This window comes from Pinus tabuliformis, chromosome 7, assembly GCF_031772625.1.
Source record: "Pinus tabuliformis cultivar Carrire ecotype Pingquan chromosome 7, CPIR1, whole genome shotgun sequence".
Taxonomy (NCBI): Eukaryota; Viridiplantae; Streptophyta; class Pinopsida; order Pinales; family Pinaceae; genus Pinus; species Pinus tabuliformis.
The window spans coordinates 440,995,478-441,023,280 of NC_142293.1; the positions used below are offsets into that span (position 1 = coordinate 440,995,478).

General features: G+C 38.0%; 1 pseudogene; it reads left to right on the forward strand.

Moving 5' to 3' along the window:
* The first annotated feature begins 325 nt into the window (after window positions 1-325).
* The window catches only part of LOC149247869 (putative alpha,alpha-trehalose-phosphate synthase [UDP-forming] 9), a 68,581-nt pseudogene continuing 41,103 nt past the window's right edge, over window positions 326-27,803 (forward strand).

Consider the following 27,803-nt stretch of genomic DNA (forward strand, 5'->3'; position numbering starts at 1 on the left):
GCAACTTGCAGAATGCTTATTTCTTACATTCTAATTTTTTTTTTATTGATCGTCACATTTACCCAAATTTTCAATAGATACTTTCATTCAAACAAGCTCCCAACAAACTATTGCGGAATTTCAATGTGCAAGGATGGGTTACAGTGTTGGCAGTGTATGCGCAGAGAGGGTAGCGTGAACGGTGTATTCAGGGAAAAAACGTTACATGCATCTCTGGTCAGCGACAGAGGCAAAGAACGTTAGATGCGTTGGCATATGGACAATTCAGGCAGATGCGTTGTCAGGTCAGATTACTATAGAGGAATAATGACTGAGCAGACTCAGAATGGCAGGAAAGAAAATGGCAGAGCATCGATGGTGGGAGGACGGTGATGGTTCAAAACGGATGCGCAGAGAATTAACCAACGCATCTCTGATATGTCAGTCCAGCGACAGAGGTAGAAACACTCAAGTATACAGCCCAGAGAATGAAACGCATGGCAGAGAGGCAGCACTCAGATATGAGCAGCTTAGACACAGAATTATGGGCAGAGGTGCAGGACTGACTTGCACATAACAGGCCACAAAAAAACAAGTGGCTCTGATACCATGTTAAACACACATGGATAGGAAAACAATAGGAAAGATAAATCAGTGAGTACTTTTTTTATTAACAATAGATGTACATTTATAGTACAATAGGTGACTCTTGGGATTCAGATCCCAAGGTCTCTTGGACTGCTTTGTCCATTCAACTTCCACGCTAACCCTTTAGGATTAGGTGTCCAACATAACAGGTGATTATGTTCCGATTAAAATAAATTTTATTAACGACGCTTTAGACACAAACTTGCTTTTTCATGTTTTAAGAGTCGAGAAAAAGCTAAAGATGACTCTAGTCTCCTTCGATGTTTTAACGAGCCCGAAGTGACAAATGCTCGGATGGACTTTTTCAGTTATAGAGTTTGAAAAAGGCCAAAAGAAACTTCTCTGGAGTTCTAGGCAGAGGGTGTGCCAAACTTTTCGCGAAACCACAGAATACGTTTTACGGTACGGGTGGTCGATCTTCGTGAATGCTGTGTTCACTGCATCGTGATCAGTAAGGCGGCCGACACGGCTTCCTATGGATAAAGGCTTAGTTCCTATAGGGGTCTCCCAATATATACATGACGGTACGTGGGAGCACAAGTCCGTATTAGTGCCACCGACTCTCAGGAGGAATCACCCACCTTCGTAGAGATCGACAGTCACTATGTTTAACGACGCCGGAACACGTCTCTACCTAGACCTCTATATGTTTGCGTTATGTTTCAAAGCGTTGTTAAGTAAATTGGATTTATTTTAATGTTGATCTTGCTTAGCAGTTTGCCTTTAAGGATCACCACGAGATGTATGTAACAAATTCCTGAATGCAGTCTAAGATGGAAAGCAAACTTTTCAATCTTTCAACTTTGAAAACCTTAACTACTGAGGGAAAAGAAAGGCAAATCTTTTCGCACAGATCATAGAGCACACACTAATGCAAAATTTCCTAAATCGTCATGCAAACAGTCAAATGCAAAATGCACAATGCATGTATTTTCTTTTCCCTTTCTTAATGTTGATGGGTTACAAAAAGAAAGTTGTTATATAACTTTGATTTCGATTTAAAGCGAAAAGTAAACAAGCTTGTCCAGAATCAAAAGACACCTTAAGATTTACTTGTTTAATCACTGGAAATACATGAAATCAAACCATAATGACGAAAGTAAAATGACTAATCAGCTATGGACAGCAAACAAGCTAACTCTTTAGACCAGCAAAATGCCTAACACAGGTTCAGATCTAAGAGGCCAAAGCAAGACTAGTTTACTCTTCGTTATGGGAAATTGTAAATGGAGTAAGAAATACAAAAGAACAAGTACAATTTCGTTATATAACAGAGGCGGAATGATGGCAAGTAAGGTTGGTTTCAGAACAGGTGCAAGACTGGTAACTGGCAGCCAAATCTATAGTGAAAACAGGCAAGAGAAAGGGAGGAAACCCCAAATGCACTAGGCAAATTTGGGCCAACGCAGGTGCTGCACAGCCAGTTTGGCTCTCAGCGCAGGTAGCCCCTTCGGGACCTGCGTTGCAAAGCAGGTAGCCTGTGTACTACCTGCTTTGGAAAATGAAAGTTGCGTTTTCCCAGTTTCCGGGTCACAATTTTCTCAAAAATGCACAGTTTTTGCTCAAATCAGAAGCAATCAGTCAAGCACACTCAAAGGGATGACAAGGAAGGTGAAAAGCTATCACTAAGAGCTTACAAGGATCCTTGTAGATCAGCTCTTCAAATCATGAACATGCTTAGAAATGAGCTAGAGTAGCTGCCCTCTACTTCGCTTTTGATATAGTCAAAAGCTTTTCGATTCGGTACTCTTTTGTTCAGGAAATGAATAGCAAAATACTACAAACACAATCAAACAGATACGATCCCCAGTGGAGTCGCCAGTTTGTTGTAGGGAAAAGTATCCGATTCGGATGACCCTATCCCACTCTAAGGGTGATAGTACCTCAGCAACAACTGTAAAGCAAACTACTTAAGGTTTACTTCTTTATGAAAGCAAAAGAGAATGGAGAAATGCACTAACCATTGCCTTGCGCTTAATGTCGAATCCAAACTCTTCTCTTTGGCTGCTTGCTCCCAGCTCCTTGCTCTTTTGCTGGCCCAGCTACAATGAGATCCTGCAAAATAACAAAGAAGGAAACTACAAGAAGCATGCAATCATAACTGGTTCAAGGATTAGTATAAACCAAATATACAATTATCACAATATATCATTGAAACAAGCGCATATAGAAGAACCTCAATAGCTTTTATTAATGAAGAAGTAAAGTTCTGAGAAGGTTACAACCATTGAAGGCCCCAATCCAGCAACACCTCCCAGCAGAAAGAATTTCTCCTCTTCACTTCCTTCAAGCAATCACCCAATAGCTCTATAGTGAAACCAACAACATATCATTACTTTGCACAAAATTCCAGCCTCCTGAGCTCATAGGAGAGAGCTCAATATATAGATGAATTGAGAAAGGATGAGTCAGTTTCAACTGATGTGTAGCTACCTTGTGTCCTCTCTCTCTTCAGTTGATCTTCAGTTCTTGAGTCCACTTGGAGAACCTTGCTTCCACTTGGAGAAACAGAGCCTCTGACTCATCACAAGGCGAAATCCCTGATCCAAGTGTCATTTTTGGAAGATTCTAGAGCAATGACTCAGTGTGCCACTTGTCCCATCTCGCTCAGCGCAGGTGGCCTTTGTTCTACCTGCTTTGCAACGCAGGTACACCATGGAGGAGTTGAGTTTCAGCGCAGAAGCCTAGTGGAGCACCTGCTTTGATTTCAGGATTGCTTGTTTTTGAGTGTTTTCAGGTGGAGAACTAATCTGAGAGCTGTTGGTTTGCTGACCTTGTTCCTCTAGGGGTAGGAACATCATGTTTAGGGACTTTGGATCCCTTGGATTATTGACAATTCATGCCTGATGTTGCAAGGCACAAAATTGTCTATAACAGCATTAAAGAGGCAAAAAGGTATTTTGACACATTTATTTATGAAAATAATGGAAATTAGGAGAAAAGGAAGGCGAAAGGTCACATTTTGCATGTGAGGAGGAAATTGAAGGAAAATAATGGAAAATGAAGAAAATAGAGGCCTCATTAATAAAAAGTCTCATGAGGATCAGTGGGCAAGACTTTCTCAGCTTAAATTTGGAGCTCTCTCATTATTCTCTCTCTCTCTCTCTCATACTCTTGGACACTTAGAGTTTTCTTGGAGCACTTTGGCATTGGAGCAAGAAAAGCAAAGAAGGCAAGAGTAAGAACAGATCAAGTAGGGAAAGACAGGATCAAGTGGCTACAACAGGCTTCATTGCAGGTATCAACTTGCATGTGTATTTTCCTTGCTAGATTTAGCATGCATGGGATTGCATGTGTATTTTCCTTGCTAGATTTGGCATACATGGGATTGCATGTGTATTTTCCTTGCTAGATTTGGCACGCATGGGATTGCATGTGTTTCTTTTCTACCATGGCATGGGTTTTGCCAGGTGTGACATCATTTTCAGCCTAGCTTTGCCATTTCCTGAAAGCTTTGATGAGATGGGTTCTCTCATGTATTTTGTGGGGGATGGCCATATTGGATTCGACGCTGAGTGGGCTGGATCTCCGAATTGAAAAACACATGGTGGTAGTGGTCCCTGAACCAGACTAAGGATGCATGAAGCCACTGGCCTAGTAACTCCTGAACTAGACTGTGGGTTGCGGTAAAGCCAGATTGTGTGCCTCAATGAGCCTAAGAATCCTTGCTCGTGAACAGCGAGATATACGATACGATAAAGCCAAGAGGTGTATTTTCTCTCCATTGGGCCTAGTGATTCCGGGGTGGAATGCATAGTAAAGCCTATAGAGTATGTTTTGGTGTAGGGCCTAGTGATCCCTGGATCAGTGTTGGGTCCCTATAATACTAGTGATTACCCCATTACTATTGTAGTTATACCCATTATTTATATTGTTGTGCCCCTATTACCCCCATGTTGTTATTTCTATGCCCCATAGAATCCCTCTATTGTTATTTTTGTGGCTTTATATTATTATTGTTAGGTCGGCTGGATTATATTGTGACTCCTTAGACTCCTATATATAGAAAGGAGGTTTTGTCATTTGTATCATCCAAGAATTGTTCATTTATGTAATGTAAAGGAGGTTGCCCCCTCGAAGAGGCTGAATTATAAGGCGTTGATCTATCTTTTCTATCTTTTCTTGAGCTGGTTTCATAACATTTGGTATCAGAGCTTTGGATTCTAGGGTTTCGCTGCTCCAAACAGGTCATCGTGGCATTTTCGCTATAACTTTTTTCTGTGACGTTTCAGAAGTCGCAAAAAAACCCATTTGAGAAGAAATAGCGCTGAACCTTGGGCCCAAATTTCAGAGATTTTCGTGTGATATTTGCGGAGATATGATTTGAGGAGGTTGGTCTTTTTGCAGACTCCTGAATTACATTCAAAACAGGTGACCTGGGGAAAATCGTCATAACTTTCTCTCTGGGGATCGGATTGAAATTTCGTAAGAAGGTACAGAAAGAGAACGGATTGTAGTTTCTTGTATGCATTTTTCAGATCCATAGGTCGAAACAGTGACTTGTGGCACGTTGTACAAGTTCGCTCTACTGAACTAGTCTATAATCAAGTCACTGTGGGAGATTTCGCATAACTCTTCCTTGGAGAATCCAAATTGGGTCAGACTTGTGGCATTGGAAAGAGGACACAGAAGGCTACTATAGGTCGCAATTTCAGAATTGGAGGATCTGGAATTACAGAGATACATCAGATTCAATATCAGGCTTCTACAAAGTGAAAAAAGGTGTGTAGTTTTTTTTTTATTTTTGTGTAAGCTGGGTTTGAAGGAATTCAAAGGGCATAGTAAAGAATTATTATCGGTAACTGATGCCCCGAGGAAAGAAAATGCAAACAACTAGTAAGGAACCTGAAAGCTCTAGCATGACTCATGAAGAAGAGGAAGAAATGCTACATGATATATCAAAATTACAAGAACAAGTGCAACAAATGTCACGCTCACAAAAGCTAACAGAGGCTAAGATAAATGGCGTGGAATCTAAGATAAATGGCGTGGAATCTAAGATAAAGGGCATGGAAGCTAAGATGGATGATTCGAAGACATATTTGAAGAGAGACAGGGCAGATTTGAAGACGGACATGGCAGATTTGAAGACAGATTTGACAAATTTTCTACAAGAAATACTTACTAATGATGAAAAGGTTTTAAAGGAAACTCATGATGTGAACAAAAGTAATGTTAATCATGATTCCATAGAATCTAATGTTGGATCGAAGACCCACCATATTCCAAAAATCGATATGAGGAAGTTTGATGGCAAGGATCCTGCCACATGGATATTACAGATGGAGCAATTCTTCGATCTCAATAATGTGCAAAACACACAAAAGGTACGTATGGCAACTGTATATTTGGAACCAAATCAGTTTGTATGGTATCAATGGCTTTGCTCTCGTAAAAAATTTATCACTTGGGCAATTTTTACGGAAGAATTGATAGCACATTATGAAGATACAAAAAGCAACACTTTTTTTAGCCAATTGATAAGTCTCAAACAAAAGGGTTCAATAATGGAGCACATTGAGGAGTTCCAAAAATTGAACATAAGGGTAAAAGATATTCCAGAGGAGCATAGGATTGATGTGTTCATAGGGTCTTTAAAGGATAATATCCAACATGATGTTCGCCTTTGGGAACCTGATTCATTAGAGAAGGCATTCAGGTTAGCAAGAAAAATGGAAAGCAAAATTATGGCAACCAGGAAGCATACCACTCACAACTATAAAGACGGAAGTGTTGTTGCCCCTAGTCTTCCACAACCTATAAGGTTGACACCACAACAATTGGAAGAAAAAAGAGCAAAAGGGCTTTGTTACATTTGTGATAGCAAATACACTAAAGGTCATAAGTGTGCTGAGAAGAAATTATTCTACATAGATTGTGAAGAGGAAGAAGAAAAGGAGCAAGAAAGGTCAAAAGAAGAAGATATACTCCAGGAACAAAGCCTAGATGAAGAACAAATAAATCCGACCATATCTTGTAATGCATTGGCGGGAATTACCACTCCTCAAACCATCAAGATAGAAGGACAAATCAAGAAGAAAAAGGTAATAGTGTTGATTGATTCAGGAAGCACCCACAATTTTATTCATTGTAGGGTAGCAAAAGAATTGAATTGCTTCCTATATCCAGCACCAGAGTGTCAAGTGATGATTGCAAATGGAGGAACAATAAATTGCTCTGGAAAGTGCCATAATATCAAGCTATCCATGGGAGAATATGTATTGACTAGCCCAATGCTTTCCATTCCAATGGGAGGTGCTGATGTTGTACTAGGAGTCCAATGGCTACAATCCTTGGGTACAATAGCTTTTAATTTTCAAGAACTTTTCATCAAATTTTCTACGGAAGGAAAGGAAGTTGAATTAAGGGGTATTGCAGGGAAACCAGGAAAGATAATCAGCTCTAATGGTATGACAAAGCTTCTAAAAAAGGAGCAAAGAGGTGTAATTGCACAATTATGTTCGCTAGATGTTTCCACATTGGAATCATCTATTTCTCCAGATCTCCAAAAAGTCCTGGACAATCATTCCAAGGTATTTGAGACTCCCAAGGGTCTCCCACCTATGCGTGATCATGATCATGCTATTCATCTGATTCCAGGAAGTGTTCCTCCAAACATCAGGCCGTACAGATATCCCTATGTCAAAAAAAGTGAAATTGAACGTATGGTTGCAGAAATGCTAGAGGCTGGTATAATTCAACCAAGTCAAAGTTCTTTCTCTGCTCCAGTAGTATTGGTGCACAAGAAGGATGGATCATGGCGCATGTGTCCGGATTATAGGGAGCTCAACAAGCTCACTATTAAAGATAAGTTCCCCATTCCTGTCATTGATGAATTACTGGATGAATTGCATGGATCAATTTACTTCACCAAGTTGGATCTTCGTTCAGGATATCATCAAATCAGAATGAAGATTGAAGACATTCCGAAAACGGCATTTAGAACTCATGAGGGTCATTATGAATTTTTGGTCATGCCTTTTGGCCTTACCAATGCACCTTCAACATTTCAAGGTTTGATGAATTCAATTTTCAAACCATTCCTTAGAAAATTTGTGTTAGTATTTTTTGATGATATACTAATCTACAACAAGTCTTGGAAGGATCATGTTGAACATGTTGACAAGGTGCTACAACTATTGGAGGAGAAACAATTATATGCAAAAAGATCCAAATGTTTCTTTGGAGTCCAAGAGGTGGAATATTTGGGTCATATTGTATCTCATGAAGGAGTTAAGGTAGACCCTAGCAAAATTAAAGCCATTAAGGAATGGAAAATCCCCACATCCATAAAGCATCTGCGAGGATTTCTTGGGTTGACAGGGTATTATCGCAAGTTTGTTAAGAATTATGGGAGAATAGCAGCACCTCTAACAACATTATTGAAGAAAGATGCATTTTCATGGACTCCGGAAGCAACAAAGGCCTTTGAACATCTTAAAGAGGCAATGTGCCAAGCACCGGTCTTAGCTACACCGGACTTCACAAAAACCTTTATTGTGGAATGTGATGCTTCAGGAAATGGAATTGGTGCTGTTCTAATGCAAGATGAAAGACCCATTGCTTTTGAAAGTCGTCCAATCAAGGGAAAGTTTTTAAGCAAAGCTATTTATGAGAAGGAAATGTTGGCAATACTCCATGCACTTAAGAAATGGCGACCCTACCTAATGGGAAGACACTTCAAGGTAAAAACGGATCATGATAGCCTTAAATACTTTTTAGAACAAAGATTATCCTCTGAAGAGCAACAAAAGTGGGTCACAAAGATGTTGGGTTATGACTTTGAAATCATCTACAAAAAAGGGAAGCAAAATGTGGTGGCAGATGCACTCTCAAGAAAGGATGAGGATGTGGAAGCATTGTTGTGCGCCATTTCTATTATCCAACCAGATTGGATAAACGAAGCAAGGGAGGAATGGAAGAATGACGAAGAAGTGTGGGCACTTATTCGAAAGCTACAACAAGATTCCAGTACGTCTGATACATTTAGCTGGAAAAATGATTCGTTATGGTACAAAGATCGCTTATACCTCTGTAAGAATTCCCAGCTAAAACAAAAGATTCTTATGGAATTGCACACTTCTCCCTTAGGAGGGCACTCAGGATTTTTAAAAACTTACCACAGGGTTAAGAAGGAATTTTTTTGGGATGGCCTTAAATCAGATATTCAAAAGTTTGTGGCGGAATGTTTGGTTTGCCAACAAAATAAAGTTGAAACAATTAAGACACCAGGTCTATTACAACCTTTATCCATTCCAAGCCAACGTTGGGAGGAGGTTTCAATGGATTTTATCACAGGTTTACCCAAGTCTGAGGGAAAGAGTGTCATCATGGTGGTAGTTGACAGACTTACCAAGTATGCACACTTTTGTGCATTATCACATCCATTTAAAGCCAGTACAGTTTCTACTGCATTTATGGAAACAATTCAAAAGCTACATGGAAACCCAAAGATTATTGTAAGTGACAGAGATCCCATTTTCACTGGAAATTTTTGGACAAAATTATTTTCTTGTCTTGGTACTCAGTTAGCTCATAGCTCATCTTATCATCCTCAATCTGATGGGAAAACTGAGATAGTAAACAAATGTTTGGAAGGATATCTTCGTTGCTTTGTATCTGATAAACAGACACAATGGGTCAAATGGTTGCCTCTGGCTGAATGGTGGTATAACACTTCCTTCCATACAGCAACAAAAATGACCCCATTTATGGCACTTTATGGGTATCAACCACCATCCATCACATCATATTTAAGAGAAAATTCTAAGGTTCAGGCAGTGGAACATCACATCGAACATCAACAACAAGTCCTCCAACTCTTAAAGGATAACCTCGTGTTGGCACAAAATAGAATGAAACAACAGGCAGATCAACATCGCAGTGAAAGAAGTTTTGATGTAGGTGATTGGGTATTCCTACGGCTACAACCATATAAGCAAATGTCCCTAAAGCAAGCTAAGAAGGATAATAAATTATCACCAAAGTATTATGGTCCTACAAGGTGTTGCAAAAGATTGGTACTATGGCATACAAATTGGAGCTTCCTGCAGCTTCTCGATTGCACCCAGTTTTCCATGTTTCATGTTTAAAGAAGGTTATAGGCGACAAGCTCCCAGTTCAAACAATATTGCCAGAACTTGACGAGGAAGGAAAAATTATATTGGAACCGGAAGCAGTCACAGAAACAAGAACTCGACAGCTACGAAATCGATCAATTTCAGAGTATCTTATCAAGTGGAAGAACTTATCCGCTGAAGATTCCACATGGGAGGATGAGAATTTTATGCAGAAGTATCCAGAACTACTCAAGCGTTGAGGACAACACTTTTTTGAAGGAGAGGGGCATGTTGGGTCCCTATAATACTAGTGATTACCCCATTACTATTGTAGTTATACCCCTTATTTATATTGTTGTGCCCCTATTACCCCCATATTGTTATTTCTGTGCCCCATAGAATCCCTCTATTGTTATTTTTGTGGCTTTATATTATTATTGTTAGGTCGGCTGGATTATATTGTGACTCCTTAGACTCCTATATATAGAAAGGAGGTTTTGTCATTTGTATCATCCAAGAATTGTTCATTTATGTAATGTAAAGGAGGTTGCCCCCTCGAAGAGGCTGAATTCTAAGGCATTGATCTATCTTTTCTATCTTTTCTTGAGCTGGTTTCATAACAATCAGACTACTAATGCATGCTAAATCCTGAGAGACTAGGAGGCACTCAAATTCCTCACAGTTTAGGCGAAGAACTCTAGTGGAATCCACATTGATTAGTGTTTTTTGATGTGATCTATGAGTCCCACATTCATGCTGGGAATATGGCACAGGGGTGATTGGCTAAAGAGAGACTTGGCTCAGCGAATCTATGGTCGGGTGGAATGTGGTAGTCCCATCATCGGTTGGTTCATTGATTTATATAAAAAAATCATTCCTTTGATTTTCATGTGCAAATGTATTGATGTATATATGGATTTTGATGGCTGATATGTTTATTGTATTTATGTTCCTACTATGTTTTTTATATGCAAATTCACCCTGGAGGGTGTTACAATGCAACAATGAAGTCAACGTGTCTTTATCCTATCAACATTTTCCACATGTTCCTAAGGTTGTGGGTTCGACCAACCCACTCTTCGTTAAGATCGATCCACATGACCACATCATCACAGTCCTAAATACCTGAACCATTCTGGAAATTTAATGCCTTACACACCTAGGGTCTTGCGACCGAGGATTAAGACTAATCCCAACTAGTCACAAGGAAAATAACATTGTTGGTCATCCCTGTGCACAAATCATCTTGACCCTCAATCCTTCCAAACTACATGTAGGCCAAAGGACCTGGTTGGAGGATCCACCCACATATTTCGTTTTGACTAGGTTTCACGTGTTCATATGTCGTCCCGTCCGTAGGTATTTTAAACTATGTCTTTCTTGAACTTAACCTTGAGAGCCAGGGGCATGTACACATCATTCTACTCCAACTCCTCTCTTTTTGTCTATTTCATTTGAAATGAAATCCCCGAGGCTTCAATTATGTCATATCGTCCCATGTCCATTCTGAACTATGCCCCATCTTTGATTCAATTAGAGTACTCGAAGTCACAATCCTACAAAATAATCAACTGCATTTACTTGCATTTATCACAAAGGGGTGACAAGCTAAACTTCAAATATCTAGCTAAGGGCACAAGGGCTTAATGTCAAAAAGCCACTAACAATGAATAATCAACATTGGCAAAGCGAGTGCTTCTTAACTCCTAAAGATGGTGGATTCAGACATTAAAAAGGTCACAATAGCCTAATACCAATTCATAATGCATTCATGGCTTAGAAAACAAATATGCTAGTTAGTCAAACCATCCTAGTCTATTATTGAACTCATTTAGAGAATCTTCATCAGTAATTGACTAAGATCACACCTGATTTATAACTCATCCATAATAAAACATTGGGCTGCACGACCTATATTCACATCACACAGAACTTGTGCCACATTGAGCATAGCTAAACGGATTCATATTTCAGTCATGAACAAAAGCAATGAACAATATTAGCCAGACATCCATGCCTACTTATGTAGCCCATACTATGGCTCAAACAATGACAACAACACAAAGTTTTACAAAACCAGCATAACCATGAGAATATGTAAGCAAGAATTCATCGTAAACATACATGAATACTTGCACTTCTCCAGGGATATCATCAATCCATGCACTTTCATATTACTTAATAGACATTATTAACTATTCATGACACTAGTAAATACATGAATATATACACTTATGTGATTAAATTGAATGGCTAACAACTAATAGAGGGATTTCAACTGTCCACCCAATCATAGGCGAGCTATATGGCAATCTTTCTTGCAGTTGAACACCTATTGAGGCCTAAACCACCCCCCTTAATTTATTCAAAAGTATGAGGCCCTCCATGTAAATTTTGCTAACGTTGCTTCTAGGATGCTTTAATTTACTTTAATTTGGGTGATTTTCATTTTGATGGCTCCATTGCTTTCATTTTGCTGCTGTATTTCCAATGATAATAATTTTTGTTGATTCCGACTTATGTTTTGAAAGTTGCGATTGGTCAAAGTTTGGTCTTTTTTATCACTTAGATATTACAATATGTAAACATATATAATTTTAATGTTTTATAATTTTTAAAAATCAAATCAACTTAAAATATGTAAATAAAATATAATCAATTTAGTTAATTTATGGTTAAGTTGATTATCATTATTTTTGTATCCCAGAGGAATCCAATAGCCCGTGAGACACGTAACTACTAGTAAACCTCTTGGGGTTTATGACCTATCCTCCTTGCCATAAACTAGGCTTGCTACAGGGGGATTTCAACCTAGATTTCCTTGTTTCCATGATTTCACAAACTTTGAATTAACCAATTGAGCTATCCTTGAGACAAGTTAATTATCAATTTAATTAATATATAAATATAACTTTAATTTAATTATTATAAATATAACTAGAATTTAATTAATTAATTATTACTATTTATATTATAATATATATAAAAAATTAATTAATTAATTAATTATTATTTATATTATAATAGATAAAAAAGAATAAGGAATTTTTTTTACTATCAAAGAGAAAATTTCTTAGTTTAACAAAGTGTATACAACATATGTATCTTTTTACCCACTTTATATTAATATATTTTGTTTTTATTTAATTTACAAAGATGGATATGACCTATTTCTTCTTCAGCAACCTTACTCATCTCATATATTTTGATTTTGTTGTAAGACGCTAGGATGCAAACCCAACAAAACTAGAAATTTGTTGTATGTTTCTCTTAAAAGTCTAAAATCTAGTTTGGTTATTTCTCAAATCAATCTCAATTAAACCCCATAATCACATTTCTATCACCTCATTTTTCCAAACAACCACGCTACCTATCTCATGGTAAAAATTTGACTATTTTAGATTATTTGAAAATTCAAATGCAATATTATTGATAAAACCCTTTTTTATACCCCATAGGAGAAATGCATTGATCTAAGAATTTCAACTAAAGCCTAATTATGTTGTGTTGCTTCTATGTGAGAAGCAACTTATTAAATGGTAATATACTAAATATAAAATAATTATACTTCACTAAATTTTTTTATGCTACCTTGATTAATAAAGGTTTGTCACAGTAAATGAATATGAAACAACTAGGTAGACTTCTTAGAGGCTATTATCTAAAGCTTGTTCAACCTTACCTCAAGCACTAGCCTAGGGTTGAGCCACTAATACTCATTAGTTGGGTTATATTTCGTGAATACTTTAAATTAATTCCATTTCTAGTGTGTGCACTGCTACGTTAGGAGAAGCACTCCCAAGTTAAGGAAAATGTGACTAGTGACTAGACCCTGTATTTGCTTGACAATGGATTAGTATGGCCTATGCAACAATTTTTTTTTTCAACGCTACCCACATCTTTTAATTGTAACACTCCCTCCCACACCCATGAACCATATAAGGATGTGGGAGGTGTTACTTATTAATTAACCCGACCTCAATGGTCCGTTATGAAGATGGGCTTATAAAAATCCTTATATTCCAAAGTTAGCATAACTAAGTTTGTATATCACCATCACATTTAGTTCATCACAAGATTTCCAACAATATAAGCTTTTAACTCAATCTCAGATCAAAAGTTATGACCATTTATAGACTGGCCAACAAAGAACTATCACGTGGCACCCACATGTGACTGTATGTGGACCTCCCATGTCATCATTGGCTATAGAAATTCCTCATGTATCATATGCAACAATGAAGTCAACATGTGTTTATCCTATCAACATTTTGCACATGTTCCTAAGGTTGTGGGTTCCACCAGCCCACTCTTTGTTAAGACCAAATCACATGACCACATCATCACAGTCCTAAATCCCCAACCCGTTCTGGAAATTTAATGCCTTACACACCTTGGGTCGTGCGACCGAGGATTAAGACTAATCCCAACTGCATGCATTAATTAATTTGTTCCAACAAACCACAAGGAAAAGAAATTTCTGGGTCCTCCCTGTGCACACATCATCTCAACCCTCAATCCTTCCAAACTACATGTAAACTAGAGGACCCAGTGGGAGTTCCCACCCACATATGTCATTTTGGCGAGGTTTCACCTGTGCATATGCTATCCCGTCTGTTAGTATTTTCAACTATATCTTTCTTGAACTTAACCTTGAGAGCTTGGGGCATGTACATGTCATTTTGCCCCAACTCCTCTCTTTCTGTCTATTTCATTTGAAATGAAATCCGCGAGGCTTCAATTATGTCATATCATTCCATGTCCATTCTGAACTATGCCCCATCTTTGATTCACTTAGAGTACCCGAGGTCACAAGCCTATAAAATAATCAACTTCATTTACTCGCATTTATCACAAAGGGGTGACAAGCTAAACTTCAAATATCTGGCTTAAGGAACAAGGGCTTAATGTCGAAAAGCCACTATCAATGAATAATCAACATTGGCAAAGCGAGTGATTCTTAACTCCTAAACAAGGTGGATTTAGAGATAAGAAAGGTCACAAGAACCTAATACCGATTCACAATGCATTCATGGCTTATCGAAGAAATATGCTAGTTATTCAAACCATCCTAATCTATTATTGAACTCATATAGAGAATCTTCATCAATAATTGACTAATATCAGACCTAATTTATAGCCAACCCATAATAAAACGTTGGGTTGCACGACCTAGATTCACATCACACAGAGCTCATGCCACATTGAGAATAGCTAAACGGATTCATATTCCAGTCATGAACAAAAGTAGTGAACAATATTAAGTAGACATCCATGCCTACTTATGTAGCCCATACTATGGCTCAAGCAATGACAACAACACAAAGTTCTACAAAACCAGCGTAACCATGAGAACATGTAAGCAAAAATTCATCGTAAACATACATGAATATATACACTTATGTGATTAACTTGAGTGGCTCACAACTAAAGGAGGGATTTCAACTCTCCACCCAATCATAGGCAAACTACATGGCAATCTTTCTTGTAGTTGAACACCTATTTGGGCCTAGAACACCCGCCTTAATTTCTTCAAAAGTATGAGGCCCTCCAGTAAATTTTGCTAATATTCCTTCTAGGATTCTTTGATTTTGTTTACTTTGGGTGATGTTCATTTTTATGGCTCAATTTCTTTCATTTTTCTACGATATTTCCAACGATAATATTCTTTTCTTGATTCCGACTTATGTTTTGAAAGTTGTGATTGGTTGAAGTTTGGTCGTTTTTAATGCCTAGATATTACAATATGTAAATATATATAATTTTAATGTTTTATAAATTTTATAAATCAAATCAATTTAAAATATGTAAATAAAAATTAATCAATTTAGTTAATTTATTATTAAGTTTATTATCATTTTTTTCATATCCCGGAGGAATCCAATAGCCCATAGGACACGTAAGTACTAGTAAACTTGCATGTAACACATATTTCATTAAATTTGGGATTAAATAGTGGATCTGGAATTTCGTAATAACTTAAAAACTAAATTCTGGTGATGTCCTTGTAATAAATTTTTTCCAACTTTAATGAAATATGTGTTATGTGAAAATTTTATTTTAAGTGGTGTGTTAAAGTTTATCACATTTATTCCTTGTATTTTTCTTGGGAATTTTTAATTTTTGAATGTGAAGGGTGATGATCCAACTGCTATGAAACTAGTAGTAGTTGTTGTGACACTAGTAGCAATCTTGCCAAATTGGCATTGGTTGCTACGAAAATGTAGCCCTACATGTTCGCATAACTCCACTAGGAGAAATGAATTGGAGTTGAGTATCAGACTGAGATTTCGATGCAGTAGGCACCACTTTACTAGACCAAGGTGGAGAAGTTAGGTTTTGATAGGACTTAGGTTCGGCATCACCGATAGATTTCCTTTTTCATGTCTTTGCACATGGGACTGGTAGGAACTATGGTTCTTATGTATATAGCACTGAGACCCTCGTAATTCAAGTAGGCCCTAGGTTTATAAGTTAAATGATCAAGTGAATTCTTAACACCACTCTAATTAGAAAACAACTATTCACACCATCATTTTTGGTGCCATTGCTAGGGAGGCACTGAGAATTATTAAGATTCCTACCTTAGGCTAAATAGTAATGATAGTGGGAGTAGACGAAACAAAAGGGAGATTACCGGTTCATCCCTTTCAATAAACTAAGTCCTAAATTTCTTGCATTTAGATCATGTTGGTTAGAACACCATAGATAATAAAAATAAAAAGTTTGTTAAGAACCCAACATGTGGCACAGTAGGAGCCACGCCTGCTAATATTCTGGAAAAAAAAGGGGAATCCTTTAAAGGCCACATTTTTTCAAAATAGTATTATAGGGCAGCCTCCAAAAGGATAAACACCAAGGAGAGAAGAAATTATATTGGACGAGGAACTGGAAAGTTCTCCAGGGTTCAACAAATTTCAAAACCTTGACACTCCAAGAAGGGAAAATATGGCAAATGAAGAAGTAAATGGACATAGAAGATAGTGACATGTTACCTTTAAATTTCCCATCCAAGACCTTGATGTAATAGTCTAGATTAAGAACATTCCTCTTTCTTACCTTCCAAACTTTCATGGCCTATTCAAGGAAGTCTCGAACACTTTCTTGTTTGAGTGTTATGTCCTTTGTCACAATTACGATTATTCTATGGATGCTTAAAAAAGGAAACTATTTTTCACAATTTGAAAGATGCATCTCTCCTTTGGTTCATGGGACTTGGGGGAAACTCTATCTGGACTTGGAACTATATGAAGAATTATTTCTTGAAAAAATACTAGGGCTACTGCAAGGTACAAAATATTAAAGAATAGATCTTCAAGATGTACCAAGATATTGTTGAAATTCTAGAGGATTATGTGGTACTTTATAAAGAACGACAAAATACTCTTGACCCAGAAACCTTGCGATCTTTTTTCTTAAGGGGATACAATAAGAATACCTTGAAACATTAAACCTTATGGGTGTGAGAGATGTTTCTTTATTATCATATCAGTATATATGTGATCTGTGAAAATGGTATTCTAGAGGGAGTTCAAAAAATAATATAAACTCTTAGGATGTGGTTTCTAATATTAATAAATCTAGTGGGCAAGAGTAATTAAAGCATAACTAGGGAATCCATTGGAAAACTTTAAGACTTACATTCTTAGCACCCTGAGCTATCAATCCTATACCTTGCAAGCTAAGAAGAAGGAGGAGGCTGATTGAGCCTTAGCAATATTTTGTTCCAAATGTTGAAAAAATCACACTCTTAGGGAATTCCCTTTAAATAATGGTGATAGATGTAACATTTGTGAGAAAAACCGTTCTACTCAGGAATGTCCTTCTCTACTATGGATTAATGCCATGCTTTAAGAATAAAATGAGTAAATTGAACAAATATGCTTCATGCCTTAGAAGAAACCATGGCCCCATTGATCATCTAGACCCACACCCTCTGATCCTTCCTGGTTTTTACTCCCACTTTTGGTTGGTTCCCTCCTACACCTTGGCCATAATGTTCTCCTTAGATGAAAAATCAAGGTCGGGCCCAAGGTTGGAGAGGACCTTCTCGCTATGGGAATATGGCACCACATGCTCCAACTCAAATGCATCCACAACACGTCCATATACCTTCAAATCAATCTTCTCAAACTTAGCAAAGACCTCAATTTCTAGCTCAACCAATGCCTAATCCAAATAATAAAGTAGTCCAACCCACCTATAATGTTGAGCTACCCATTTTTCCTACGTATAACCTTTCATCAATGGATTGCAAAGATATCCACCTAATTTTTGGGGACATTATGGGAATTTTGAGGTCTAAAATGGACCTCTTAAGGAAATTATAAAATAATAGTGGAAATAAAAAAACAAGATTGGATTACATCATCAAATTTTAGAGGGAAAATATAAAAAATACTTCTTCAACTCTTATTTTCAAATTATCTCCCTATGGGTTTGCTCAACCTTCGAGCAGCAATGCTCGTTGGATGCAAGATTTGATTTCTCATCCGTGGAGTACCCATATTGCATAGTTTCGATGAACCCTACTACATGAAAAATGAGAAATGCATGAAAAAGTGATTGCAATCACGTTTTTTCCATGTGTTTCTCATTTTTCATGTAGAAGTGTCCATCGAAAGTATGCAACATGGGTACTCCTTGGATGAGGAATCAAATTTTGCATGCAACGAGTACTCCCGCTCGAAATTTGAGTAAAAGCTTAGGGAGATAAGTTGAAAATACGAGTTGGAAAAAATAGTTTTATTATTTTATTATTTTTAAACCTTTTACTTTTTACTCCAACAATGGTGAATCACCCCCCATGGTTAACATCATCATCTTGAATCCTATTGGTTCTTATAAAGTTTTTTTTGGTTATACATTTTCGTAGGAGGCCCATTTTAGACCTGAAAATTCCCCTAATGAGTACTCAAAAATCAGGCATCTCCTATTATTTAATAACAAGAATATGAGGAAGCCTCTATAGAACCAGGAGCACTTTCCTCTAAAACTCGAGGTACTTTAGTAGAGAAATATCTTGAGAAAGAATCGACACCTCCTTCTTATCTAGATTGGCTATGTCTTGAAAATTCCCCTATGCAACCTAAATTTAAATTTCTGGGAGATCTAAAGAATATATTTGTGAATATTCCTCTATTTCAAGCCATTAAGGACATCCCCATTTATGCTAAATTAGTCCAAGAATTGTATTTAAAAAATCGAGGAAAGAAGAAGAAATATCCTAATATAGTTGATATCATAGGAAAATTATCATATTTGATGTCAGGAAAAGTGTTTACGGAAAAATATGGGGATCATGGGAGACCCATTATTACCGTTAACATCAGTAATTTACCCATAGCTAGTAACTTGATAGATTTAAGGGTATACATAAATTTTATGACTAAAGAAACCATGGAGAGGCTTGGATTACTGTTTTAAACCCAACCCCCACTTTACTTTAGTTGGTTGATCAATCCACTATCAAACTAGAAGTAGTGGTGGAAGATATTGTTTTTCTATAGACTCATCAAAATACCCAATCAACTTCATGATTATTCAACCCAAATATAACCTTGGAGGCTACCTATTAATTCTGGGAAGACCATGGTTGGCGATATTAAACACTTATATTAATTGTATGTCAAGGGATATGACTATTTCCCATGGAAAATCCACAAAAAACTTACTTTTACCCTCCTTCCAAACCTTCACCAGATGATGAAAACCCTTTATGGTTTGAAGATAGAGATGAAGATTTTATCAGACCTCTCTTGACCCTTGATAGAACTGCTACTTTTAAAGGAAATACCAAAGATAATCTGATTTGTACTCCTATAGATGTTTAGTCAATTTAGTGTTCCTAAATTGATGTCATTAATTGTCAACCCGGGGCTCGTAAGCTGATGAAGTGAAGGTGTACTATATGTACTTAAGCAACCTCTTAGAGCTTTTTGTCGTTTGGGGTGTTGTTTGTGGTTAATTTATCTTCCTAAGATGGAGTGATGATTTTATAAACAGATGAGTGATGGTGTGTGTAAGGTGAATTCTAGATGAGTGAGGGTGTGTGATTAGTGGTTTCTAACTACTTGCTGAAAAGGAAAAGCTTGAAAGAAATAAATAACTTGAAATGAACTGAAAGCAAAGAACCACTTTCTAATGGCACTAGACACCATTCATGCTGCTGCAAATAAAAGGTAAGAAAATCACTTTAAAAACCAATGATAATGTTTATCTCTTCCTAACTCCCTGCTTCTAACACATAGTACTGTGTAAAACACGATTAGGAAGTAGCTAGAGATGAGTTTAAAAAGTGATCAAAAATGAGAAAAATCTACTTTAAAGACTAGTTATAATGTTTTGCTCTTTCTAACTCTCTGCTTCTATCATATGGTACTATGTAAAGCACGATTAGAAAGTAGTTAAAGATTAGTATAAAAAGTACTCAAAGCCAGCTGTAATTTATTAGTATTCTGATCTCTAAAAGATGAACAATTTGTGATAAAGAGACCGTCAATATGTTAGCAGACAACTTTGAGAAACTAAACTAAAAATCAGCTATGAAAATAAAGTAAAGGCAGCAACTTTGAATCTGTCAACTGAAAATACCACCAGATATAAAGCAAATACATAAACACACACATAATCCCGGGTTAAAAATCCTGCAAAAGAACAATACTGACCAGCTTAAAATAAAGGCTGGAAATGAAATAACATGAAAGTAAATCAAGATGTACATGTTTCAAAGAAAAGGAAATGCTGAATGGAAAATAACGAAATGCTGAACATAAAATACTATACAAGGGCGGTCATGAACATGGGCCCTCCATTCATACAACCCAAAGAAGACTCAAGGATTTGAAAACGTCAGAACAACACTGTCTTCTATTACTCCATATGCAGAAAATTACAGTCAAGAGTGCTAGAACAACACTATTAAAACAGAGTCTTGAAATGCACTAAAATTATAACAAGTTCATAAAACACAACAACTAAAAAGTAACATTAAGCGTATGCAAACGCTAGTTTTTATAGGCATCTAAACGATTGCCTAATGCGTAAAGCTAGAAACTGAAAATTAACTAATCTGTCATGCGTAATAAAGGTTCAGCAACACGTCATAAGCCTCGTGGATGAGCTGGAGGTTCTGGTCGTTATGGGAATTGAATCCAGGGTTAGATTATGTTTCCCACAACCTGCGTAACACGGACAAATCACCAGTTGCATTGACGTGACCCAACAGCTTACGCAACACCGTTTAGGCTGCCTTTGTTGACCGTGGCTTGACCCTCGTTGACCGGAGGTGTAGATGATGTGGCTGACCGAACCAATAGCACAGGAACCTTGAGCACCTTTATCCCTACATGCCCATGTGGCTCGTTTTGCAAAATGACATGTGGAACCTTGAGATTAACAAAAGGGCTGCAGAATCATCAGATGGCTGCGGAATCGTTGAATGGCTGCGGAATTGCCAGACAGCTGCGGAAACTCTGTAAATATGTCAAAATCTAAACAAAACAGTCACACATTAGCAAAGTTCACTTAATCATGCTTAAGGACATCTAATGTAATGATCTGGGTATGTTTACAAGGAAAATGAGGCAAAAGAGAAAGATGAGTGAGGGAAAACTGTAGGTAATGATGGATAATCAAGTGCAAAGTAGAGGCTCTACAATAGAAAACCTCCATATTTATCACCATTCACCATATGATCAAGTCTTAGGGAAACAATATTAGGAGACATTCTCACCTACTGAGTTGATGTGATAATTAGATGCAATAGCCCAACCAAGTACTTTTATGGAAAACCAATTTAAGGTTGTTGAAATCCATCCTAGAAAAAATCTCAATATCAATTCCCATATAGAACCCTCAAAGTTGAAGCAACTTATAGAGGTACTGCAGAGAAATAGTGGTGCTTTTGCTTGGGCCTACACCAATATGAAGTGAATTCCTCATAATCTATGTACTCGTCATATTTGGCATTAGGGAGGATGCCCAACAAGTGAAGAACCAGAAGAGGATGAATCCAACATTTAAGGACATTGCTAAGGAAGAGTTGCAAAAAATGTTGAATGAAAATTTTAGTTATCCTATCTTTGACAATAAGTGGGTCTCTCCTCTAGCTATTGTTCCCAAAATGAATGGAAAATGGTCAGTCTGTGTTGACTATTGGGAATCGAATAAATCTACCTTGAAATATTATTTCTCCTTTCCTTTAATCAATCAAGTCTTGGAGACCATAGATGGGAAGAAATTATTTTCATTTCTTGATGGATTCAGTAGCTACAATCAGATTTAATCAGCCCTTGAAAATCAAGAAAAGACTACCTTCACCTATCTATGGGAGACATATGCATACCAAGTACTTTTATTTGGACTATGCAATGCTCTGGAAACCTTGCAACAAGTTGTTGTTGGGATATTGATCCATAAACTACCGTGAATATTCCACTAGATAGTTTGTCACAATGCATATGAAAATATTATATTAAAAATCTAAGATTCTACACTATTATAGTTTTATTAAACTTTAAGATTTGTAGATTTAGCTGTAACTGATGAATTTATGCGAATGGAAATTATGGAGAAAGGTAGAGAATGGTAAAATAAGCTCACACGCACATAAGACACATGATATGCTATCTAGGAAACCATTTCAGGAGAAAACCCAACTAGAAGGTGAGGTTGCTTCTCTCTCTCTTTCTCTATTTGGAAATATGGTTGCAGGTACAAATAAGTAATGCTTGTGGCCTGTGGGATGCGACAGTGCACAAATCCTCTGTGTGTTCTCTACCTCCTATCTCTCTTGGATATCTTTGCTCAGCTATGGAACAAAATTCTTTCCAAAGAATGGAATGCCTCTTCCTCCTAGTGGCTTGGTTATAACAAAATCGATAGCCTACTAGTGGTTAAGTTTAACTACATAAACTCTTCACTAGAGTTACAAAATAGACCTTTCTAGAGTCTTTGACATCATAATTATGTGGCTAGCCCTTTTTCCATGAATAATGGGGGTTGACATGACATCCTCCCAAACTATAGGTGTGAAAAAAGTGTTGAAAATAGCAACAAGAAATGCTAAGAATAGAATTTCTAAAAATAGCACTGCTATAAATAGCAGTTCAACCAATGTTGATCTTAGCAACAATGGGTGGAAAAATGGAAGTGCTAAAAATAGAATTCTATAAATAGCATTTTGGGATACCTTCCTATTTTAGTCAGTCCCTAAACTAAAATAGTGAAGTAAAATTCAAATTTGATCTTAGTAGTAGTTTGTAAATTAATTCATCTTGAGTTAATTAGTTAAGGAAAATCAAACTTGAAGTCTATGTGGGGACATGCAACAATTTCTCCATTAATTGAGGAATTTATCCATCAGTTAAAGAGATAAGGATGAGTTGTAATATTGAGTTGTAAGTAGTTGACTTAGTTAACTGAGTCAAGTCTAGTTAGATTAATTTAAACAGTTTTTTGAATTAATGTAAGTTCAGTTAGTTAATGCTTGCATGCATGTAACTACTACACTTCAGATAACTAAGTATTCTCTCATAAATAACTCATGCATGTTAGTTCAGATAGAGACCCAGTTGAGATCAGATGGTGGGGCAGTGTACTATCAGTTGCTAGAATATTCCATTGTGAATATTCCTGGCATGCATAAGGAATTCTTTCCTTGAGGATTGCGCAGTCACTTCTTCAGGTTTAGTCAGTGTGATGAGGCCAATTCACATGTGTCTCTAGACCCCAAGGAAAACTACGCAAGGAAATAGGAGGCTTGGAGGGCTTGAGGAGGACATATACAATGTCTATTTAATCTGTAAGCTATATTGTTTGATTACAGAGAGAACAAGATAGCTTGAGAGCTGATTCCTTTTGTAACTTGAACAAGATTTCCACTTGTATGATAATACAGAGATTGGGGTTTTAGGCTGAGGCTTTCCCCAGGTTATTTCTTCTGTGTTATGTGTGATTGATTTCTCATTCTTAGTTATATGTGTTCTCTTGATCTTGCTCAATTCTATTAAGCTTCCACAAAGTGTTGTAGAAGTAGATCTTGTATTGTGTTTTAATATATTGCATAATCTGTTGATCTATAGTGGGAATTTCTACATGGTATCAGAACGAAGGTGATTAAGGTGAAGAACATTATACAAGAAGGAGAAGTTTGAAGTTTTGTTCCTGAAGATAGAAATCGAGTTCTTATCACATCTCAATTTCACCAATGGCGTTCAATGGTTTAAAACTCAAGTATGCCTTTGATGGTAGCTCAAATTATATAGCCTAGAAGGATCACATGGAGGCAGTATTAGAGGATAATGGTCTAAAGGACTTCATTGACGAAGAAGCCCCCAAGCCGACTGATGCTACTCAACTGGTGGAATGGAAGAAATGTGTGGCTAGAGCAAGGAGAATCCTCATGGTGGGAGTTCGAGACCACATTGTCTGGAGCCTCCATGGGAAGGAGACTCTATTTTTGATGTGGAAAACATTAAAAGATTTATATCAAAATAGCAGTGATCAGAGGAAGTTGGCACTGAAAGACAAGCTTTGTAAGTTCAAGTGTGAAAAGGGCGACACGATCTCTACATATCTGAACAAGCTCACTACTTGCAGGGATGAGCTTGGAAGTGTAAGGATCATGACCGCTGATGATTACATGGTGAGTCTTGCACTCCTCGGTCTTCCTAAGAGCTGGCATAGCTACCAAGACTCAGTTAATGAAAGAGAAAAAATGGCAGATTGGGAATGACTTTGATCAGATCTAATGTAGGAGGAAATAAGAAGAAGCACCATAGATGGATCCTCATCGAAGCAAGATGATGGGGAAAATATAGCCTTAGCGAGTAAGGTGAGGAAAGGGAAAGGGAAGGCATCCCATTCCAAATCCAGTTCTTCCCACGGTGGGAAGAAGATTGACAAATCGAAAGTGTGATGCTTTCATTGTCATGAAGTGGGCCATTATGCTACGAATTGTCCACAGAAGAAATCCAAGAAGGGTTCCTCAAAGGGATCTGATGGTGAGGCACTGGCCTCACAGTTTGAGCTAGATTTCTCACTTATCGCATGCATGGTTTCATCCATGGTGGGATGTGTGTGGTACCTAGATAGTGGAGCTTCATTCCACATGTTAGGTGACAAGAATCTTTTCAGTACCTTGGAGGAGAAGGATCTCTAGATGTGGATCAAGATGGGCGATGATGGAAAGTACTGTGTTTCAGGTGAAGGTACAGTTGTGTTTCAGAGGGAGCATGGAGCTCCCCTCACCCTGACTGATGTAAAGTATGTACTAGGTCTGAAGAAGAATCTTGTGTCTGATGCTATGCTAGAAGATAAAGGCTATGATGTAGTCTTTAGTCAAGAAAATGTATTCTTGAGGCATGTCGGTACTGCACAGACAAAGCAAATAGGGGTCTGAGTCAAGAATCTCTACAAGCTAGAGGTAGAAAACTGTGTTTCTTTGAGTTCCAAAGCTAAGATGGTGTAGAGCCAAGATGTTGGTGAGCTATGGCATAGAAGACTGGGCCACTTGCACCATGGAGCCCTGAAGATCATGCAACAGATTTCTACCAGATTACCCAAGGGAAAACTTGAGCAGACGACTACATGAAAAGGTTGTACCTTGGTTAAGTATGCGAAATATTTCTTTTCGGATCGAGACAATAGAGCTGGAGCAATCTTGGAGCGAGTTCACTCAGATTTTTGTGGACCTTTCTCTACAGCCTCCACTGCTAAACAAAGGTACTATGTTATTTTTATTGATGATTTTTCTCGTAGATGCTGGATCTACTTTATGCAAAAGAAGGATCAGACCTTCTTAAGGTTCTATGAGTTTAAAGCCTTGGCAGAGAAAGAATCTGGAAAGAAACTAAAAGGCTTGCATAGCGACAATGGTGGAGAGTATGTCCCCCAACAATTTAAATACTTTTGATCTGTAGAAGGAATTAAATGGGAACTTATGGCACCCCATAAACCACAGTAGAATGGGGTGGCCGAAAGGAAGAACAGATCAATTGTGGGAGCAGCTCAAGCAATGTTGCATGACCAAAGCCTACCACTGCATTTGTGGGCTAAGGCATGCAATACAACAATATACTTGCAGAACAGAAGCCTGAAACGTATATTGGGGATGAAGATACCTATGGAGGCTTATTCTGGGAAGTGACCTGATGTAAGTCACTTCTGAATCTTTGGATCATCAGTTTACTATCATGTGACCAAAGATGCCAGGAAGAAGCTAGAACCAATAGCTGAGTTGGGAATACTTGTGGGGTACACGGATACACCCCACAACTATCGTATGTACCTTCCTTCCACTCAGAGAACTGTGGTACACGTAGGGATCTAAAGTTCGACGAGTAGAAAGCCATGCACTTATCACTTGAGAGGGAGCTCAAGTTTCATGTAGATGAGAAACTTTCAGTTCCTAAGGATGAGAAGCCTCAGATTGATGCGGAGTAGATACATGCAGTGGATCTGGGAGTGGAGACATCCACTCATGTTGATACTTCCAGAGATGGGAGGAAACTCTCAAGGGAAGCTAACGGGTTGATGTTGAATGTGCGGGAGAATGTGGGACAACCATCTTCTCAGCACAGATAGAGGAGGTCGCCCGTGCAGTACACTGTGTACATGGCCTTGGTTCGTGAGTGTGTAGATACTGAACCTTCTTCATTCGAGGAGGTAGTGCAAAAACCAGTCTAGGTTGATGCAATGGTAGAGGAGTATGAATTTATCATTCAGAACAGTGTGTGGGATGTTGTCCCAAGGCCTCAGGGCAAGTCAGTGGTGAGTTCCAGATGGCTTTACAAGGTAAAGCAGGTAGCTAATGGTAGTGTTGAGAAACATAAGGCAAGGTTTGTTGCCTAGGGTTTCTCACAGGTTGAGGGAATTGGCTACGATGAGACCTTTGCTCCCGTAGCAAGGTACTCTTCGATTATATTGATATTAGCACTATCAGCTTAGATGGGGTGGAAGATCCACCAGATGGATGTGAAGATAACATTCCTCAATGGGAAGATTGAGGAGGAGCTGTACATTGAGAAACTAGAGGGTTTCAAAACCTTTGATCGTGAGTCACATGTGTGCAGACTCAAGAGGGCTTTGTATGGGCTGAAGCAAGCACCCCATGGTAGGTACACCAGGATTGACAACTATTTCACCAGTCTGGGCTTCACCAAGAGTGAAGAAGATGAAAAATTTTACCACATCATGGTAGAAGGTAAACCATTGATCATTGTTCTTTATGTCGATGATCTGATTTTGACAGGTGATGATCAGCTGATATAGTCTTGCAAGGAGAACCTTGAAAAAGAGTTCGAGATGAAGGACATGGGCCTTATGCACTGCTTTCTAGGCATGGAGGTGTGGCAGAAAGATGGGGAAGTATTTGTGTCTCAAGGCAAGTATGCCAATGAGATACTCAGGTGCTTTCACATGGAGAAGTGCAAGCCCATGCAGACTCCTCTAGTTGGGAACTGGAGGAAGGAGGATGCTACTTCAGGTGAGGTAGTAGTTTCTATTCTTTATCGCAGCTGGTGGGTTCATTTATGTATTTGGTGAACACACGACCTGACTTATGCTTGGCGGTAAACCAGCTGAGTCAAGCTATTGTTCAGCTTACCAAGCTGTTTTGGAAGGCAACGAAGCATGTGCTAAGATACCTTAGAGGCACATCTCAGTTTGGATTGTGGTATAAACGGATAGAGGGAGTGAAGCTTCAAGGCTTCAAAAATGCGGATTGGGCAGGGAGTCCATCAGATCAGAAGAGCACTTCTGGAGGAATCTTCAACCTTGGTTCAGCTACAGTTTCCTGGTACAGTAGGAAACAGAGATCAGTTGCACTTAGCTTAGCAGAGGTTGAATACATGGCTGCTAGTCAGGCTGCATGTGAGGCCATTTAGATGTAGAAGATTCTAGTGGGATTGTTTGTTAAGATGATGGATCCTATAGTGATCTACTACGATAACCAGAGTTGTATCAAACTCTCTGAGAATCCATTTTTTCATGACAGGTCCAAGCACATAGATATCTGGTATCACCATCTTCGAGACTGTGTGGTCAAGAGGGTCATGTTGTTGCTGTATGTTTTTACCAAGGAACGTGATACATATATTTTGACTAAGGCATTGT